Source organism: Lepidochelys kempii, chromosome 1 (genome assembly GCF_965140285.1).
Source record: "Lepidochelys kempii isolate rLepKem1 chromosome 1, rLepKem1.hap1, whole genome shotgun sequence".
In the NCBI taxonomy this organism is placed as follows: domain Eukaryota; kingdom Metazoa; phylum Chordata; order Testudines; family Cheloniidae; genus Lepidochelys; species Lepidochelys kempii.
The window spans coordinates 106512283-106532723 of record NC_136380.1 but is presented as its reverse complement, the minus strand read 5'-3'; the positions used below and the strand labels follow the sequence as shown (position 1 = coordinate 106532723).

At 42.4% G+C, this 20441-nt stretch overlaps 1 protein-coding gene and 1 pseudogene across 1 annotated transcript in view; one reads left to right on the top strand and one right to left on the bottom strand.

The window, feature by feature from the left end:
• Window positions 1-12731, bottom strand: part of LOC140907197 (pescadillo homolog pseudogene) — a 51569-nt pseudogene extending 38838 nt beyond the window's left edge.
• NALF1 (NALCN channel auxiliary factor 1) overlaps window positions 1-20441 on the top strand; it is a 798908-nt gene that overhangs the window by 606848 nt on the left and 171619 nt on the right. The gene's annotated exons all lie outside the window — the stretch shown is intronic.

The window sequence follows — 20441 nt, the reverse complement described above, 5'->3', positions numbered from 1 at the left end:
GCAGGTTTTGCACCTGTTATTCTGGCAGGGTCTGGTGCCACTTTGAATTGGCGTATCCTGGTCTGTGTGGAGCTACCTTCTGATGAAAATCTGCGTGAGGTGTGTGTGTGGGGGGGGGAGGGGGGGAGTTGTTTAAAAGCCAGGAGAGGTGGTTCAGAAAAGAATACTTTCAGGATGTGATCCCCATGTGTGAGTTGTAATTATCTGATACCTGTATGGGTTCTAGTAGGGGTTGTCTGTGACAACTATAGGCACACTGTCTGTTTTTAATCTTCAGTGAAGCAGGTCCTCCCAGGACATTTGGGTGGCTCGTTCCATGATGTGATCTACTTCTCTGGTGAAGAATCCTTGTTTGCTCTGACCCATAAGGAGTGCAATCACTTAGCCTTCCTTGGCTGAAAGGCCACAATATCTGGCAAGCACAATACATTCCGTTGTAGTGTTTGTGCGTCAGCTAGTAGCGTTATTATTTAATACTGCTATATTACAGTAGCTCCCTCAAACAAGATTAGGGTCCCATTGTGTCACATGCTGTGAAGACACATAGTAAGAGACACTCTCCGCCCTAAAGAGTTTAAAATTTAAATAGGCAATATTTCCTTTATACCACCCTTTGTTTGTCTTATTATGCCAATTTATACAGCTGGAGAGATTAAGGAATTTGGCCAAGGTCACAGAGACAGACTGTGGCAGAGTCAGGGATTGAAGTCTGATCTCTTGATTCTCAGTGCAGTGCCTCAAGCACAAGATCTTCCTTCCTCTCACTCTTTGAGAGGAAGGAAGATCTTGTGCTTGAGGCACTGCACTAGAAGCTCACACTCCCCATGATCTATTTTCCCCTCTGCCCATTTGACCCAGATCTGAGGGAAACTGAACAACCACCTACAACACTACTGGAGTAGAAGAAGATCTTGTATCACTCCCATCTCTTAACTTAGAATCACACAGGGTCTGTAGGTCCCATGGCAGAATAGGAACTTCACATCATAGCATCCATGAGGCTTTTTCAACCTTCAAGGTCCTTATATAAACAGTTGTAATTATTGGGGTTACTTCGTATCCAAAACCCATAGGGTGCAAGCAGCATGCTCGATATACCACATCTCAGAGGCAAGCACTGTAGCTGCTTCAGCAACTAGGCCTTGTAGGCAGTAGCCCTGGTAGGTCCCAATAACTACTCAGACACATGGCTAAAGGAACGGTTTTTACTAGGGTGGCCAGGAAAGAGGTACCGAGGCTTAAACAGTCACAGTTCAAAGTGAACTATAGTGGATCCTGGGTCCCTGGGCCAGTCCAATTGAGTCAAGACTCTCCAGGCTTAGTGCCTGGAGCATCCTCTCCAGTCTCTATTCAAGCAAATAAGCATTTGTAGGTTTCCAGGCCAAGGTCAGTGTGTCTCATTGGGGCCCTTTGCTCTGGATCTCTGTCCAGACACTGCTGCTCCCCCATAAGACCCACGGAGACCTGCACCCACGTGAGATGTCCTGCAGTCACAGCCTGTTCCAGATGCAGCTCTGTCCAGTTCCTGGGGCTTCTCTCCAGTTCCCTGCTGCCATGTAGCTCCCCCACTCACAAACAGAGCCTGGCCACTTTACAGTTCAGCACCTTACTCCTGACCTGGTACAGGGAAGGGGAAGTGCAATGGGGATGGGGCTGATGGGAAACATAGGCCTGTTTAGCCAGGAGGAAGGGATATACAAATGGGAGGGGGCTAGTCCCCTTCTTTGAAGATCACACAATGTTTATTTAAACTTATTCTTTATGGAGTTTATGAATGCTACAGTACAGATCAAGCTCCCAGGAAAGTTGAGTGTCCCCTCGATAGGTTTTTCGGCTTTAAAAACATATTTGCTATGATCCCCCAGTTTCAGGCCATATTCCCTTTTCCTGTCCTATATTAATCAGCCTAAAAGCACCATTCTCTCTCTCAGTGCAGGGAGGCTATAACAGAGAACAGCAAAATGGCTAATGAGGTAGAAAGCCAGGGTGTGCGAACTTCTTAAGACGCACTATAATCATATTCCATAGAGTGCAGGGAGAAAGAGACTAATAATGTGTAGAATAAAGTATTTTTGCTCCATTTGTGCTTTTTGGTTGTAATTTACCTAAGTAATTTTGAGACAATAATATAAAATTATTATGGAATAACAAAATACATTCCTGATTTGATACTAGGGCATTTTTAAGCCATTGTTAGTTGTTTAAATTCTGTTTCCTTGGTCATAACAGATGCTATCATTAAGTAAGATCCTACTGTCATGGTTATCTCTGGGTTTTCAGTCACTAGATTATTTTTTTTTTGAAAGCCCGTTATCAAGACAGAAACTGTTTTTATCATAGGAGGTGATCTGTTTGGGTACACATATTTATAGCTTGAAAGACCTTACTTCACCCTTAAACACACAATTTTAAAAATGTTATTAAAATTGATAAATTACAGAATGGATTGGGTTACCAACTATGAGTCTGATCTTCTAAACATCGACTGCCAGGAACAGTGCTTATCATCGCATGTGGGCCCCACTGATTTCTGTGAGACTGCTCAAATGCATAAAGTTATGCATACGTGAAAGTGTTTCTAGGATTGACACCTACATTACAAGAGTAACTTAAAATATTCACAACTTGTCAATAATGTCTCTATATCAAACAATCATCTGTTTGAGTTATAGACTTGCGTCTAGTGGTGCTCTTAAGAGAAACAACAAATATGTATATAGATACTGTATGTTCTATAGCTAAATACTGTATTTTCTACCCTTTTTGATTTGTCAGTGCTGGTAATCTTTTTAAATATAGATATAATAGAGCTTTGTTATTGACAGCCTGTCCACACATTTATATAATCAGACTAATCACACATTTTGAAGACACATTCCGTTCCTGTTATTCTTGCACTTCTATCTTATCTTTTGTCATAAAACCACTGTATAGAGTTGCCAGAAATAACTTTAAAAAGAAAAAAATAACAGAATATAAAATATAGAATGGACAATAAGAAACTACATGACAAATATCAAATACATTCCATATCTGCTCTGTATTTTATTTGTATATTTACTTGTTCAAATTAGAAATACCACAAGCATATTTCTTCACAGATACAAATTTTCAAGTCTGAGGAATGGGAACAATGATTTTTCTCTTTCAAGGAAATCGACATCAAAGCCATAGTCTGGAGTTCATAGTTTTTGCTAATTTAGGGTGCTATCCATTATAAAAATAATGTGGTTGTACCAGGTTTGTCTAGGAAGCCCAGCTATGGGGTTATGTGTTGAGACTCCCTATCTAATTTAATAGGGATTTCACCAAGTGCCTTATATCAGATAGTTTTCAGGTTGGGGAAATTACTTGCCCCTGATATCCATCGTAATCTATCTGTTGTGACTAGAAAACACCGTTTGGAAACTTTTTCTAAGGTATGTATATTGGGTAAAAGCTACTATATAAATGTTACTCTGAAACCTATATAAATGCAAAGTTTTAAAGATGTGTGAAACAAGTATAATGTTATTGGTTTTGATTTTTTGAATGATGTAAAAGTTTGAAACATTGTAGAATAAGAGAGACAGAAGAACAAGAAAAAATATTGGTAAGTAACCTGGTTAACTTGGCAGTCTCCTATGTCAATTGTAATGAGGTCCACATAGTACAATGGAAAGAAAAGAAAATATTTAATATTTCAATTGCTATCTACCATCACATAGCTGAATATTTATAAAATATATTACTGAGAGATCTTTCCACCAAGATAGAGAAATTCCATTGTAGTAGAATATACTATTTTGTCTGAAGACTGCTTTATATTATGAGACACTTGCAATTAAATATTGAAGCTGTCACCACAAACTTTCTATATATGCAGATAAAGTCACAATTAAATTAATTCTAATTCATAATAATTTGGATACATCCTACACTGAAAGGTTCTCTGTTTTGTGGGATAAAATGAGTAAACGTGTTGAGGAGAGGCTGAGGGAACTGGGATTGTTTAGTGTGCGGAAGAGAAGAATGAGGGGGGATTTGATAGCAGCTTTCAACTACCTGAAAGGGGGGTTCCAAAGAGGATGGCTCTAGACTGTTCTCAGTGGTAGCAGATGACAGAACAAGGAGTAATGGTCTCAAGTTGCAGAGGGGGAGGTTTAGGTTGGATATTAGGAAAAACTTTTCACTAGGAGGGTGGTGAAGTGCTGGAATGCGTTACCTAGGGAGGTGGTAGAATCTCCTTCCTTTGAAGTTTTTACGGTCAGGCTTGATAAAGCTCTGGCTGGGATGATTTAGTTGGGGTCGGTCCTGCTTTGAGCAGGGGGTTGGACTAGATGACCACCTGAGGTCCCTTCCAACCCTGATATTCTATGATTCTATGATACAAATGCTGCACGAAATGTTTTCTAAATGTTGAGTGGATATTTTTGTGGTAAAAAAACACCTGTAACTCATGAGCTAAAGTAGAACATCTCATTGGGGTATTATAACTGAAGAATTGATTATTGCTCCTCTTAATTTCCTTTTCTACTGCTGAATTTACGAGAAGACTGGAATGGAGAAGTATTGTGTGATTATATTTTTTTAAACTTCGGTATAGTTAATACCTTCCACAAAGTTGTCCTAACCTTTGAAATATATTAGTAATTGTTAGTTAATTACAACATACACACACACACACACACACACACACACACACACACACGACAATTTTCAACATAGGCTATTTCAGGGAAATCTTATTTATGGTTTTAATTTATCTTTACAGAGGAAGTATTGCTTACATGACAAAGGTATAGAGGCATTGCAAGATTTTATTCCAGATCCTTTTCTTTTGTGGTGTATCTACTTCAAGGGTTCCTTTCTATTTATTTATTGGTCCAAAGTGAATCCCCCTTTCATTGCAGAAATCAATAAAGAATGTATGAGCAGCAATATGGGGCTGGAAGGGGCATAAGAAGAGAGACCATCTGGATTAGCAGGCATGTGCTATAATAGCAAGTCAGTCTTACGGGGTCAAATTCTGCTCTCTGACACACATGCACATATCTGTTGAACTGAGCTTAACATGTCTGTGGGCATAATTTGGCCCTTAGATCGTTTGTATTGGTATTATACGTAACATATGTTATTAAGGAGTTCTTAGGTGGAGTAATTGGCTTCAGTGGGGCCAGAATTTCACTACTTGTGTATAGGTGAAAATAATAATTTTCTTCCACCCATATCTGATGCTTACACTTACATACTACATGGTCAGCAAACTCAGTTATTTGGTTCTTGTGTTCTATAGCAGTTCATTTCTTACTGATGTTAAATTTATGGCCACTTCCTTTTGTATAAAACACCTACAGAGGAAAAAAAGACATCAACATCTTTTCTTTTCTTTTCTTTTCTTTTCTTTTCTTTTCTTTTCTTTTCTTTTCTTTTCTTTTCTTTTCTAAAGGCTTCAGTTTTTAACTTGTGTATAAGATAAATTAAAACACACTTCAATTTGCTAACCTGCTTTGAAATGAATAGACAAATATCTTTTACTTTAAAATTGTATATGTTTTTATTTTAATTCAGTAATATTTATTGCAAGCAAAACTGGAATAAATAGAAGGTAACATATATTAGTAGCATTCCTATGGAATATTATATCTCCATAACTGAATGCTTAGTTATGAAAATAGGAAATCTCATTTGCTTTTAAATTCTTTAATATCATAAGAAGATGGCAAGTAGCCAAATTATTACAGGAAGTTGGGTAAGTCTGTCCATTGATGCTCCACAGGGTTCTGTGTTTTGCCTATATATTTTCAGAATTATGAATATAAAAAATATATAAATGATTGGGGCAGACTCATCCTTCCGAGTTTAAATTCATTGGTGAGATCATTTCCCCTAGATTTACAGTCAGCTCTTACATATACGATGCATGACCCAAATGACCAGAATTCTTCAAACTTCTCTAATTTAATTTATTTAGCAGCAATCTGGAGAAAGAGAAAATACTGATTCAATATACAGACTACAAAAAATTGGAGGAAAATATTTAGGGCATCAAAGGACAGATATATAAGTCTTTAAATCTATTTAAATTGGAGGCATGAGAAGAGAGGAATACATGCAATTTACCAAGGATAAGCGTGAAAGATTGTTCACACTGGGAAGTGGGAGGGAACACACATACAGGTGTAAAATAGGAAACTAGTGGCTAAATAGTAGCAATTCAGAAAAAGGCACAAAAGAAAAGTGAGTAATTCCACAATTGATTAGAAACCAGAGGGGTCTTTAGTACAATACGGTACCCTGATTAAAAAGAAGACCCCGTGGGGAGTGTTCATAGGAGCTGGCATTAGGAAAGTTTCAGGACTCCAACCTCTGAAGGCTAATGTGGGGAAGGCTGGGGTTGGTCATGTGACTGAAGATGGAGGATGAAAGCTCAGGACAATTGAGAGGAAACTAAGTCTATGTAAAGTGCATTAAAATTATATCATAGTATCAAGTTTTGCAGAGTATTCTACATAAAGGATATAAAGAAACTGGAGAAAATGTAGAGGGTAATAGTTAGGAAACTAAAGGATTTGAAATTAATAGAAAGATTAAGGTAATCCGAACGAGTAAGGGAATCGTCAGGCTCAGTCTCTGCCTGAGCTCCCCAGGGTGCAGGACGCACCATCCCACGAAATTCAGAGCCTGCTCCTCTATCTACTAATTGTCTATCAGTAGGGGTGAGATCATGGGATACCATGGATTTTGGAGTTAGCTGTCAACCTTTTCTAAATATTTCCTGTATACATTCTCGCAGGGTTGGCATACTTTCATATGAAACACTTTCAGATAGCACACAGTTATGCTGAACTGTAAAGAAAGCACAATTAAGACGTGCCCATCAAAGCTACACAGTTTGTTCCAGGACACCTGTAGTTAGTAGTACTGCATATTGTGGGTCAAGGGGATGGTCCACGCAGACCATCCCCTTGACCCACCTGGCTCCCGCAACTTCATGGTTCCCACATACTGTCTCTGCTCCTCCCCAACTTTCCCCACCCCATCCTGGTCCCCACTGTGCTCTGTTACTCCCTTCCCATGCTTAACTTTTATCATTAGTTTATAGTCATTGATGCTTTTAGACCTATCAGTGTTAACTGTATCAAGTGTTGATACTTATAATATGTATAAACATTGAGATTGTATTGGAGTTGAAATGCTAAGTGATATAGGGAAGTAAGGGAGCATTTTAAGAAGAAGAGAAGTGGGGATAAGCCCATGCTTTCCAAATGAAAGAATATACTTCATATGCTTCTAGAATAGGCAAAACATATATGTTCCAGTTTTCAGCGGTATAGATAATCATATCCTCCCATCGCCTTACTACTAGTCTCGCTTACTTACTGAGATAACCCATATTGGGATATTGTTAAGGAAGCCCTAACAACTAAAGAGGGAACAATTTCTGACACTGCCTTCTTAGACTGTCGCAAATTAGCTTCTAGTCTTAGACTGTGAGTGAACAAGACTGACTGAATGTTTACTGCTTTAGCTTTCAAGAGTATGCTGGCAGATACTCAAACCAGTCTAATTCAGCCAGGCACCACAATCCCTCTTCGTCAGGCCCATAAGAAGTATTCTTTTCAACAACGGAACCAAAAATAGAGAGTAAAGGGTCCTTTCAACATTGGACACCATTATCTGGAAATGAATGGGGATGTGCCTGCCAGTGGTTAATCAATGTAACAAAGAAAAATAAGAAACTAAGTCCTTGTCTGCAGTACCACAGTAAGTCGATCCAATAACGTAGCTGAAGTCAGTGTAGCTTAGGTCAACTTACAGTGGCGTCTACACCGTGCTGCCTGAATCTTCTCATTCCACTGGAGTACCAGAGCGCACTCTGCCTTTCATAGAATCATAGAATCATAGAATATCAGGGTTGGAAGGGACCCCAGAAGGTCATCTAGTCCAACCCCCTGCTCGAAGCAGGACCAATTCCCAGTTAAATCATCCCAGTCAGGGCTTTGTCAAGCCTGACCTTAAAAACCTCTAAGGAAGGAGATTCTACCACCTCCCTAGGTAACGCATTCCAGTGTTTCACCACCCTCTTAGTGAAAAAGTTTTTCCTAATATCCAATCTAAACCTCCCCCACTGCAACTTGAGACCATTACTCCTCGTTCTGTCATCTGCTACCATTGAGAACAGTCTAGAGCCATCCTCTTTGGAACCCCCTTTCAGGTAGTTGAAAGCAGCTATCAAATCCCCCCTCATTCTTCTCTTCTGCAGGCTAAACAATCCCAGCTCCCTCAGCCTCTCCTCATAAGTCATGTGTTCTAGACCCCTAATCATTTTTGTTGCCCTTCGCTGGACTCTCTCCAATTTATCCACGTCCTTCTTGTAGTGTGGGGCCCAAAACTGAACACAGTACTCCAGATGAGGCCTCACCAATGTCGAATAGAGGGGAACGATCACGTCCCTTGATCTGCTCGCTATGCCCCTACTTATACATCCCAAAATGCCATTGGCCTTCTTGGCAACAAGGGCACACTGCTGACTCATATCCAGCTTCTCGTCCACTGTCACCCCTAGGTCCTTTTCCGCAGAACTGCTGCCTAGCCATTCGGTCCCTAGTCTGTAGCGGTGCATTGGATTCTTCCATCCTAAGTGCAGGACCCTGCACTTATCCTTATTGAACCTCATCAGATTTCTTTTGGCCCAATCCTCCAATTTGTCTAGGTCCTTCTGTATCCTATTCCTCCCCTCCAGTGTATCTACCACTCCTCCCAGTTTAGTATCATCCGCAAATTTGCTGAGAGTGCAATCCACACCATCCTCCAGATCATTTATGAAGATATTGAACAAAACCGGCCCCAGGACTGACCCTTGGGGCACTCCACTTGATACCGGCTGCCAACTAGACATGGAGCCATTGATCACTACCCGTTGAGCCCGACAATCGAGCCAGCTTTCTACCCACCTTATAGTGCATTCATCTAGCCCATACTTCCTTAACTTGCTGACAAGAATACTGTGGGAGACCGTGTCAAAAGCTTTGCTAAAGTCAAGAAACAATACATCCACTGCTTTCCCTTCATCCACAGAACCAGTAATCTCATCATAAAAGGCGATTAGATTAGTCAGGCATGACCTTCCCTTGGTGAATCCATGCTGGCTGTTCCTGATCACTTTCCTCTCATGCAAGTGCTTCAGGATTGATTCTTTGAGGACCTGCTCCATGATTTTTCCAGGGACTGAGGTGAGGCTGACTGGCCTGTAGTTCCCAGGATCCTCCTTCTTCCCTTTTTTAAAGATTGGCACTACATTAGCCTTTTTCCAGTCATCCGGGACTTCCCCGGTTCGCCACGAGTTTTCAAAGATAATGGCCAATGGCTCTGCAATCACAGCCGCCAATTCCTTCAGCACTCTCGGATGCAACTCGTCCGGCCCCATGGACTTGTGCACGTCCAGCTTTTCTAAATAGTCCCTAACCACCTCTATCTTCACAGAGGGCTGGCCATCTCTTCCCCATTTTGTGATGCCCAGCGCAGCAGTCTGGGAGCTGACCTTGTTAGTGAAGACAGAGGCAAAAAAAGCATTGAGTACATTAGCTTTTTCCACATCCTCTGTCACTAGGTTGCCTCCCTCATTCAGTAAGGGGCCCACACTTTCCTTGGCTTTCTTCTTGTTGCCAACATACCTGAAGAAACCCTTCTTGTTACTCTTGACATCTCTTGCTAGCTGCAGCTCCAGGTGCAATTTGGCCCTCCTGATATCATTCCTACATGCCCGAGCAATACTTTTATACTCTTCCCTGGTCATATGTCCAACCTTACACTTCTTGTAAGCTTCTTTTTTATGTTTAAGATCCGCTAGGATTTCACCATTAAGCCAAGCTGGTCGCCTGCCATGTTTACTATTCTTTCGACTCATCGGGATGGTTTGTCCCTGTAACCTCAACAGGGATTCCTTGAAATACAGCCAGCTCTCCTGGACTCCTTTCCCCTTCAAGTTAGTCCCCCAGGGGATCCTGGCCATCCGTTCCCTGAGGGAATCGAAGTCTGCTTTCCTGAAGTCCAGGGTCCGTATCCTGCTGCTTACCTTTCTTCCCTGCGTCAGGATCCTGAACTCAACCAACTCATGGTCACTGCCTCCCAGATTCCCATCCACTTTTGCTTCCCCCACTAATTCTACCCGGTTTGTGAGCAGCAGGTCAAGAAAAGCGCCCCCCCTAGTTGGCTCCTCTAGCACTTGCGCCAGGAAATTGTCCCCTATGCTTTCCAAAAACTTCCTGGATTGTCTATGCACCGCTGTATTGCTCTCCCAGCAGATATCAGGAAAATTAAAGTCACCCATGAGAATCAGGGCATGCGATCTAGTAGCTTCCATGAGCTGCCGGAAGAAAGCCTCATCTACCTCATCCCCCTGGTCTGGTGGTCTATAGCAGACTCCCACCACTACATCACTCTTGTTGCACACACTTCTAAACTTAATCCAGAGACACTCAGGTTTTTCTGCAGTTTTGTACCGGAGCTCTGAGCAGTCATACTGCTCCCTTACATACAGTGCTACTCCCCCACCTTTTCTGCCCTGTCTGTCCTTCCTGAACAGTTTATAACCATCCATGACAGTACTCCAGTCATGTGAGTTATCCCACCAAGTCTCTGTTATTCCAATCACGTCATAGTTCCTTGACATCACCAGGACCTCCAGTTCTCCCTGCTTGTTTCCAAGGCTTTGTGCATTTGTATATAAGCACTTGAGATAACCTGTTGATCGCCCCTCATTCCCAGTATGAGGCAGGAGCCCTCCCCTCACAGACATTCCTGCCTGTGCTTCCTCCCGGTATCTCGCTTTCCCACTTACCTCAGGGCTTTGGTCTCCTTCCCCCGGTGAACCTAGTTTAAAGCCCTCCTCACTAGGTTAGCCAGCCTGCTGGCAAAGATGCTCTTCCCTCTCTTCGTAAGATGGAGCCCGTCTCTGCCCAGCACTCCTCCTTCATGGAACACCATCCCGTGGTCAAAGAATCCAAAGAACTCCGACACCACCTGCGTAGCCATTCGTTGACTTCCACGATTCTACGGTCCCTACCTAGGCCTTTTCCTTCCACGGGGAGGATGGACGAGAACACCACTTGCACCTCCAACTCCTTTATCCTTCTTCCCAGAGCCACGTAGTCCGCAGTGATCCGCTCAAGGTCATTCTTGGCAGTATCATTGGTGCCCACGTGGAGAAGCAGGAAGGGGTAGCGATCCGAGGGCTTGATGAGTCTCGGCAGTCTCTCCGTCACATCGCGAATCTTAGCCCCTGGCAAGCAGCAGACTTCTCAGTTTTCCCGGTCAGGGCGGCAGATAGATGACTCAGTCCCCTGGAGGAGAGAGTCCCCGACCACCACCACCCGCCTTCTCCTCTTGGGAGTGGTGGTCGTGGAACCCCCAACCTCAGAACATCGCATCTCATGCCTTCCAACCAGCGGAGTCTCCTTCTGCTTTCTCGCCCCAGACATATCATCTGATCCACTCTCCGCAACGGTACCTGTGGAGAGAACATGAAAGCGGTTAGTTACCTGTGTCTGTGTTACTGGAACCCGGACATTCCGCTTACCTCTTCTGGAGGTCACATGTTGCCACGCTTCTTCACTGGCCTCTTGGCTCCTCTGTGCAACCTGCTCTATATCTTTAGAGCTTTGTGCCCCTAGAAGCCTATCCTGAGTTTTGTCCAGAAAATCCTCAGTTTCTCGTATGCAACGCAGGGTTGTTATCTGTTGCTCCAGACCTTCAATCTTCTCTTCCAATATGGAGACCAGCTTGCACTTTGATTTAGCAGGTCTTCACTAGACCTGCTAAATTGACCCCCACTGCATCGATCACAGCAGCATCGATCTCCAGTAAGTTTAGACATGTCCTAAAATGGAAGACTTCAGATCTTAGCAAAATGTACAATGACATTCTCAAACGTGGTCCAATGACCATAACATTGTTTCTAATCTTATTTTCAAGTATGCACTTCCACTAATACATTCTATAGTCATATTCATCATAAATGTGAAAGCTGCACTTGACATTTCCACTCTACTAAGCCAATGCAGACAAATTGAAAACCTTTATTATATCCCTCTCCTCTCAAGAGGGCCACTGTGGAAACAGTTGCTATGATCTGATTCACAAAATTGCAAGTAATTGTGAAAACAACATTTATCATAAAGAAAGTTAAGCAGGGGACAAAAAATTGCCATCATGTGAATAGCTTCTAAATCTTTGCCATTTTCTGTCTGTGTTGCAGTGCATCTGATGCTATATTCACTCCTACTGTGTATTCGTTTACAGGCAAATCCTTCCTGAGCAGCTAATATTGGGTGTTGGGTCTTTCCACTGGGGAGAAGAGATGTCATCCCCAGATGATGGATCAGAAGGGAATCTATTCTGTGGCCACTATTTCTGAACTGATAATGAAGTAACTAACAATTAGCCTTAATACCCTCTTATGCAATGTCTTTCAGAAATTAAACATTCATTGGGCTAGAGCACAAATAAGTTTGTCTCTATAGCTCCCACAGTCCTGGGCAGAGAATTAGGTTCAAGTCCCATGCTTCAATTAATATTTCAGTATTTTATGCAAAGTGGAACAGCTTCTACAGGAAACATTGAGAGAGACTCATCTCAGAATACCCCATAGTTAGGGCACTCACCTGGAAAGTAGGGGTAGGAGACTGGGGTTCAAGTTCCTCTTTTGAATCAGGTATTGGGGACCAGATCTGAATCTGGGTCTCCAACATCTTGGGTGAGTGCTCTAACCATTAGGCTATTACATAAAAGGGGGCACCGCTTCCTTCTCCTCACTTTTGTGAGAAAAGGATGTCCTGGGTCAGTTGCCTGCCTTCAGGAGAGGGTTCGTGACTGTGAATCCCACATGGAGATAGCTGTCTCCCTCGATCCCAGAGATAGGTGCCTAAGTCCCTTTGAGCAGTGGGGCTTAACCCTCACCCCTCTCTTTGGCATTTCTTATTGACTATCTTCAGTATCTGCCCACTCATGTTGTTGGTTTTTGTGGATCCCAGGCTTAAGTACTAACTTTCTCCCCATACAGTGCATGGGGAGCCCAGGCACCTAACTCAAGGCAAAGGATTCCACTCAGTAACAGGGTTCTGCAGGTAAGCCTTGGGACACTGAGCCTATGTCCTCTTTGTGGATATAGCCCTCAGAAACTATGGTGAGATTGGGATATAATTACTTAAATAGGTATACTGGATTAGATGGATAGGAATTGAAGACTGATGAATACAAAACTCCTACTGTGAAGGTGGGGTAAAAAGAGGTTGACTAGAACCAGACATTCTCCTCTCTCTTCCCAGTCCAACTTTTGTTCATCACTAGCTCAGAAGATGTGACTGGAGCAAGCTGTTTTTAGGGGGCACTGAAAAAGCCATTGTGTTATGGAGGTCAAATGACCAGCTCATTTGATGCATTTATGTAGCCCAAACAACATATTAGATTTTGTAGAAAAGTTTCAGTATCTCCTGGTTGTGAAAATAACTTTCAAAATGTGAACCTCATGGAACCAATGTAGCATAGTTCTTACTGAGTTTTCAGACCACTTAAATTATGGGAGTTGTGAGCTCCTCCACCCACCATTAATCTCAGTGTGGTGTTACCACTAAAGACCAGAGATGACATTTCAGTGGAAGCATTAATTGTCTAATTTCTAATCACTTTAAAATATCCCCCATGGAATGGGGAAGGGGTCACAGTGAAGCCCTCAAGGGGGAGTGGGAATTAGGAGTTGCAGTAGAGAAAGAAAAGCAGAAGGAAGAACAGAATGGATGGAGAGGTATCAAGGGAAGTCTCCTGGAAGTCCCTCAGTGCTGAGAAGAACACCAACCCATCGTGCATTTTGGTAGCCCAGAGCCAAGACAGGAATCTAGGTTGGGTTCCCCAAACTTCTTTCCATTTCCAGGCTCCTTCCTCTCCCCAAACACTTATGTTCACTTTTCCATAAAGGGGTTCCCTGAGTAAATCACAGAGAACATGTTATGCCCCTTTATCACATAGCTTAACTTAACTAAGAAAATAAAGTCCTAGAAGTGCAGGACTGGACGGGACCTCAATAGGTCATCTAGTCCAATCCCCTGGATGCAAGGCAGGATTACATAATAACTAGACCATTCTTATTCAAATAAATGATACATTCAATATTTTACTTGTAGATAGTGACTGTCACAAACTCTAAAACAAGGCCCAAGTATTTGACAGAAATAAGGAAGTGCCACACAACGGGTTGAATCACAATGCAATCTTCTTGGGCTTTTGAGATGTTTCTTTGCAGTCCATTGGGTTGGAATGGGACTTTTGCCCTATAGTCCCTAGGTGTGAAAGAGGATAACAAATTCTGTATTCTAAAGAGAAATCAACAGTTCTGTACCCCCGTATATCCTCTTTCTTCTGGCTGCAGAAAAGAAACAAGTAAAAGCAAAGGAAGAAAATGTTCTTAATTATTTTAAACTAAGAAATATTGAGCTCTAGAAGATCTTGTTTTTCTCAAGTTTGGGGATTAACTCAAAAGTTTTTAGGCTAGCTTCAGTAGTTTTCAACTGAAAAACAACAACAACAGACATTTTCTATAAAGAGGGAAAGTGAGAGAGGACTGGTGTGATTTTTGTATTTCTTATGAAGGAACTGAATACTGGGACCTAAAGGCTTTCCAAGGTTACAGAGTTTGAGTGGACACATAGTGACAAAATGTTGGCCTTTTCTTTCTGGGCTAGCAATTAGTAAAGCAGCCAAAATAAATTATGGGAGAAATGAAATCATTTTGTAACTTGCATTTATCAATAGTGCACAAATGTACAGGAAGTAGCCTACATTTCACTTTTTTCCTATCCATCCCAGCTGTCACAGCAATTACTGCTATTGCCACACAAATAATAGTGCCTTGTCTTTTGCATGTTGCTACAAGCCATTTGTAAATTCCCGGACTATGCAATACAGAACAAATATTTGTGGTCGTCAACTTACAATCATTTTTCCCCTGGTGGCCATACTGAAGCTGATTACAGGTTATATAAATGCAAGTTTTATCATGACAGCAGAACAGAACTGATGCAGCATACTAATTTATTCATTAAAGTGTAAATGAGCAAATTATAATCTAAGGTGGTTGCATGGTTTGTTCCAGCTACTTTTGCTATAAAACACATATGTCCATTCAAAACATAGTCTCTACTAAAAAGACAGCCTTGCAAATCTTTAAATGCAGTCTGGTCCGCCTTCATTATAATAGCAATTACAGTGTCTCACTGAAGAGGCATCAGCATATTTCATGTTTGATTCCCAGTCATCTAAGGATCAGATGTCACTAAGAGGTTGCTGGGGAAAAAAAATCCCTGTTAAAGAAAAAGCTGTCATGCCAGGTCTTGTTAATTTACTTTTGCTGAAATTCTTGTGGGAATGAATATAGCTGAAATGAATAAATAAAGTACAGAACTCACTGGAAATCTGCTTAAAGCACCATAATTTAAACAAAACTTTATTTTATTAACAAACAGAGGAAGAGCTTAAATATTGCACCAAATGCTATAGCTGAACATAATCATAAAAGTAAAATTTTTAATATACTAAGCAGTTTATTTTCTATTGTTATGTTTTTATATCAATAAACATAAATGTATATTTTTTCCTACGGATCATCAGTAGCCACTTCACAATTAAAGTTCCAAATTAGTTTCCATTGTGTTTTGTTTCCTCAATACATCCTTCTAAAATCTACCTCAGAGTTCATATTGGCCTCAAGATTGGTAGGTTCAGATGTGATTGAGCAGAGTAAGTGAAAATAGAAGAAGTTACTGTCAGATGAAGCATCTTTAGTCAGTGATGGCTTCCAAGCACCAGAAGTCTCAGACAATAGCCTCATGTGAGTGATGCTATCAGGAGGGAGGGGCCTTGGCCAGTGGAAGTCACAGTGGAACAGCTTTGCTTCTTTAGACCTGTAATGCACTTACCATGGCACACACTAAGCTGGGAGGGCCTGAATACATTGTATTGGGAGACGTCTCTCCTGCTCAGCCAGCAGCCTCACAGAAACCCCAGTAGAGGCATCGTGTCCTGAAAACGTGGTTATATTCACCTTTGTGTCATGTTCAATCTCCTCTAATCACTTAGTGTGTGTTCCAATCTGTCCTGAGTAAGAAGTTAAGGATTTAGCAGCTATCTTTTTCTCAATCTCTTTCATCACATAGATGGCATTGTGCTATGGACTGGCATGGTATTTTGGAAGATACCAGATCAAATATCCATGTGGTAATACCAGTTCCTTGACTGACTGACTGTACAAGCAAACCTGCATTTAAAAAAGATTTCTTAAGAATCAAGATTGACACAAAAAGGACAATGAGAAAAAAATGTACAAAAAAGAATGTATAATCCACCCCTCCAGTAACGATAATCTTCATTTCTATTTACCAAGCAGCTATTCTTAGAAGAATATGCTGACAGACTTCATGTAAGCCTAACTGAATGGTCCTCATCAGCTTTTATTTTCTCAGAGCTAAAAGGGGTCAAGTTGAGTTGTAGTAGACTTGTGGTTTTGATGTAGAAGGTCCCCTTGAAGGTGCTATGTTGTAAGAGGCCATGGATGTTTTCACAGAAACCTATCATGGACAATTTGTGACTTTCAGCACTGAAAGAAAAGAGCTTCTACTCTTCAAGGCAAAAAAGAACTCTTTTAGCTCTGTGAAAGTCAAATGTATAGGATTATACATGCTAGGTCAGTGTATTATAAAAGCCTTTTATCACTGGGTTTTTTATGTCAAGGAGAACCTCTGGATATGTTTGTCTGAAGGTCAGTCATTCAGCGATGGTTTTCACTTTTTAATATCAAAAGAGACCCTGAATAAAAATTAAAGATCAGATAATCCTTTATAATATATAGGAGTCAAAAACTAATTTCTTAAGGTATTTGTAAGAGATATAATTAAAAGCACTGTTCATATTCTTTTAAGAAAGGGCATTATTAGCACAGGAGAAATGTCCAACCTCTACTTAACATTTAATGTACCAACCTTAAAAAAATCGTAATTATCAGAGATTTTCATTGGCAAATATTAGAACCTGATGTGTCAAAGACTATGATATTAAACATAAAGGCTGCATCTTCTGGAGTGTATGTTTGAAAGGGAATTTCAGCTGATATTTGATGCTTTCTTTGGAGCAATGTGCTGTTGGAAATGTTTTTTCTTTACTTTTCTTTTCTTTTTTTATGTGGTGCATTACAAACAAGGACAGAGTCAGATTTTGTAACATTTTCCTTTCCTGGTTTGGAGAGTGTATGAGCAATACCATCTGCGTCATAACAACAAAGGCTTCCTAGAGCTTGGAACATTTCCTAGAGCTTGGAACATTTCATGGACAACTGGCAATTAAGTTTCATCAGCATAACAGCTTCAGTGGCCAGTGTTTAAATGTGTTTTTACATTTGTGTTTTTAATGTAACTACAATATTTGTAGCCACTTATCGAAAAATGAGCAGCACCTAAACACTTTAAGGTGTTTTACTTGGCTGCTTTGGACAATTCTTTAGTGAAAACCATAAAACTACATTTATATTCTTAAGACCCAGATCCTGAAAATTGTTCCATGTGGGCATATCCCTTCACCATATTGAAATCAATACGGCTTAGTGTGTGTTCAGTGGTCTGCATGTATGGAATAGATTGTAGGATTGGAGCCTAATGCTGGAATCCTACTTAACACTCCTCATTCTGCTGAAAACTTGGAGGGAGGATGCAGGCAGAGCACCCATGCAGGAAATCCATTAGATATAGGCCAGGAATAGGACTATGGGCTGTCCACTTATACAGTCGAAACATATCAAAACGCCTGTACAGGGGGCATGAATGACAGCAGGTGCTACTCCTGTACATATAGTGAAACAGTGGCCATGTTGCAGCTCTGCTCACAGGTTATAAGTGGGTTAGGGTGATCATATTTCCTAAAGGGAAAACAGGCAGCTGCAGGGATGGCTGGCCTGAGCCCCCTCCCCTCCCCTCCCTGAGCGGGGCTGGCCCAAGCTGCTTGCCTGAGCCCTGTCTCCCCTCCCCACATTGGGCTAGTGTCACTGCTCACCCGAGAGCTGCCTCCCCCCCACCCGAGCCCTGCCTCCCCCCCATCCCCTTTCGTGTGGGGCTGGCATTGTTGCTCCCCGCCCCCCCATGTTCCTCTGAACCCCACTTTTTTGACAAATGCCCACTTTTACCAAAAAAGTCAGGACGGCTGGGACAGGGCTTAAAAAAGGGACTGTCCAGGACAAAATGGGACGTATGGTGGTCACTCTAAGGCAGGTGGAAGGAAATTCCATCCTGTCTCAGTGACCTCTTAGTCTCCGACACAAAGCTCAATTTCTCATGCTTTGCATGAGGAGGGGTTAATTTTATTTTAAATGAAAGCAGTAAACTGAGAGCAATAGTGATGGCATGGGCACCTACTTTTTCCTTCTTTCATATTTGAATCGAGAACTTATTTTAGCTATGAATGGAAACTAACTCTAAAAATGAGGGTGCAAAATCAATCAATTCAAACATAGCGCATATCAGGAATGGGCTTCAGGCCTAGTTTTTTGTTTGTTTGTTTTTTGTTTCTGGATCAGTTGTAACATAATTTTAAGCAGTTTCTAGGCTGAGAAAAAAGCAATTGCTTTTTTGTAAAAAGCAATTGCTGGTATGGTACTGAATTTAGTACTCATCAATGCCTCAGGTGTACTGCATAATTTATGCTGCAAAAACATAATACAGAAATGTCAGGCTTAAAGATTTAGAGACTCTTAAGGCCAGGTACAGGGATTTGGCTCTGAGACTCCCATTAAAGTAGAAAATCCAACCAAAAATAGATATGACTGTCCTGGGATAGGCAAGCTGTAAATGAAATATGGAATGAACAGGAACATGACCTCTGGGTATGTCTAGACCAGTGGTTCCCAATCTTGTTCTGCCGCTTGTGCAGGGAAAGCCCCTGGCGGGCCGGGCTGGTTTGTTTACCTGCCGTGACCACAGGTTTGGCCAATAGCGGCTCCCACTGGCTGCGGTTCCCCACTCCAGGCCAATGGGGGCTGCTGGAAGCGGCACAGGCCGAGGGACGTACTGGCTGCCACTTACCGCAGCCCGCATTGGCCTGGAGCGGGGAACCCTGGCCACTGGGAGCCACGATCAGCCGAACCTGCGGATGCGGCAGGTAAACAAACCGGCCTCCTGCACAAGTGGTGAAACAAGTTTGGGAACCACTGGTCTAAACTACAATCATGGGGTGCAGTTGCAGCTCAGGTACACATACCCAAGCTAGCTTTAATCTAGCTAGCTCGGGTTCTGAAACGGTGAAGCCATGGCAGTGTGAGGTTCTGGGTGGGCTTGTATAGCTTACACAGGAGCTCATGTTGCTGCATCTTCACTGCTCTGGGAACTGAGCTCGTGAAATGATGGCTAGCTCAGGTAAGTTGGCTCAAACTGGAATCACACCCAGTGATTGCCGCCTATCTGTCTGGTGAGGTCACAGATTGCTAAGGGGAGGATGTCCCAAGAAAAGTAAATATCCTGGTGCTCCTAACAGAGAACTATCTGTCTCCCAGATGTCCTAAAAGGGCTACAGAGCCTGGGGACTTGTTATAGCCTCACCAAAGGAGTAATCCAGACCAGCAAGCTCCTTCTTTAGTGGTGGGGGTAAGCTCTTCTGAGCCAGATGAATGTGGGAATGGATGGGTTGGCTTCTTCCTCAGATCACTAGCCCAGATAGTGCAGTAGGGCTCAACCTCCCATTTTTGGGAGCCCTTCTCTCTCCCTGTTTTGGGAGAGTTGTGGCATCTCTTATCCTGGACTGAGTTTCATCTCTGAGTTGTGAGCCAGAGAGAAGTAATTTGGACCACAGAGCCGTGTAAATTACATTCCCATCACTAAATAAAAAGGCAGGGAAGAACCCACTCACTGCATTGGGATGTTTTGCCATTACTGGTCGGTGTCAGTGACTTTTCCCCTTGGAGAGGGGAGGCTTAGATAGACATTTAAAGGTGAAATTAGCATTACACAACCTCTTTCAAAAGGAAAATGCCACCTTTCAATAGAATGGCCTCTCCAATTGAGTAGCCTGGGAGACTCATAAACTCTCTGCACACCATCCGTTACAGAGATGAGATTGGGGTAGTAATCTGTGTAGCACAGAGGTGGGCAAACTATGTCCCGTGGGCCACATCCAGCCTTCCAGCCTGGCCCCTGAGCTCCCGACCGGGGAGGCTACCCCCCACCCCCGCAGCCTCAGCTCAAGGCACGGCTGGCTCCAGCTAGGTGGCACAGCTGCCAGTCCTGCCTCTCTGAGCGGCATGGTAAAGGTGTGGGGAGCTGGAAAGGGGGGTTGGATAAGGGGCAGGGACTCCCAGGGGGCAGTCAGGAGACAGGGAACAGGGTGGTTGGATAGGTGTGGGAGTCCTGGGGGGCATGTCAGGGGGTGGGGGT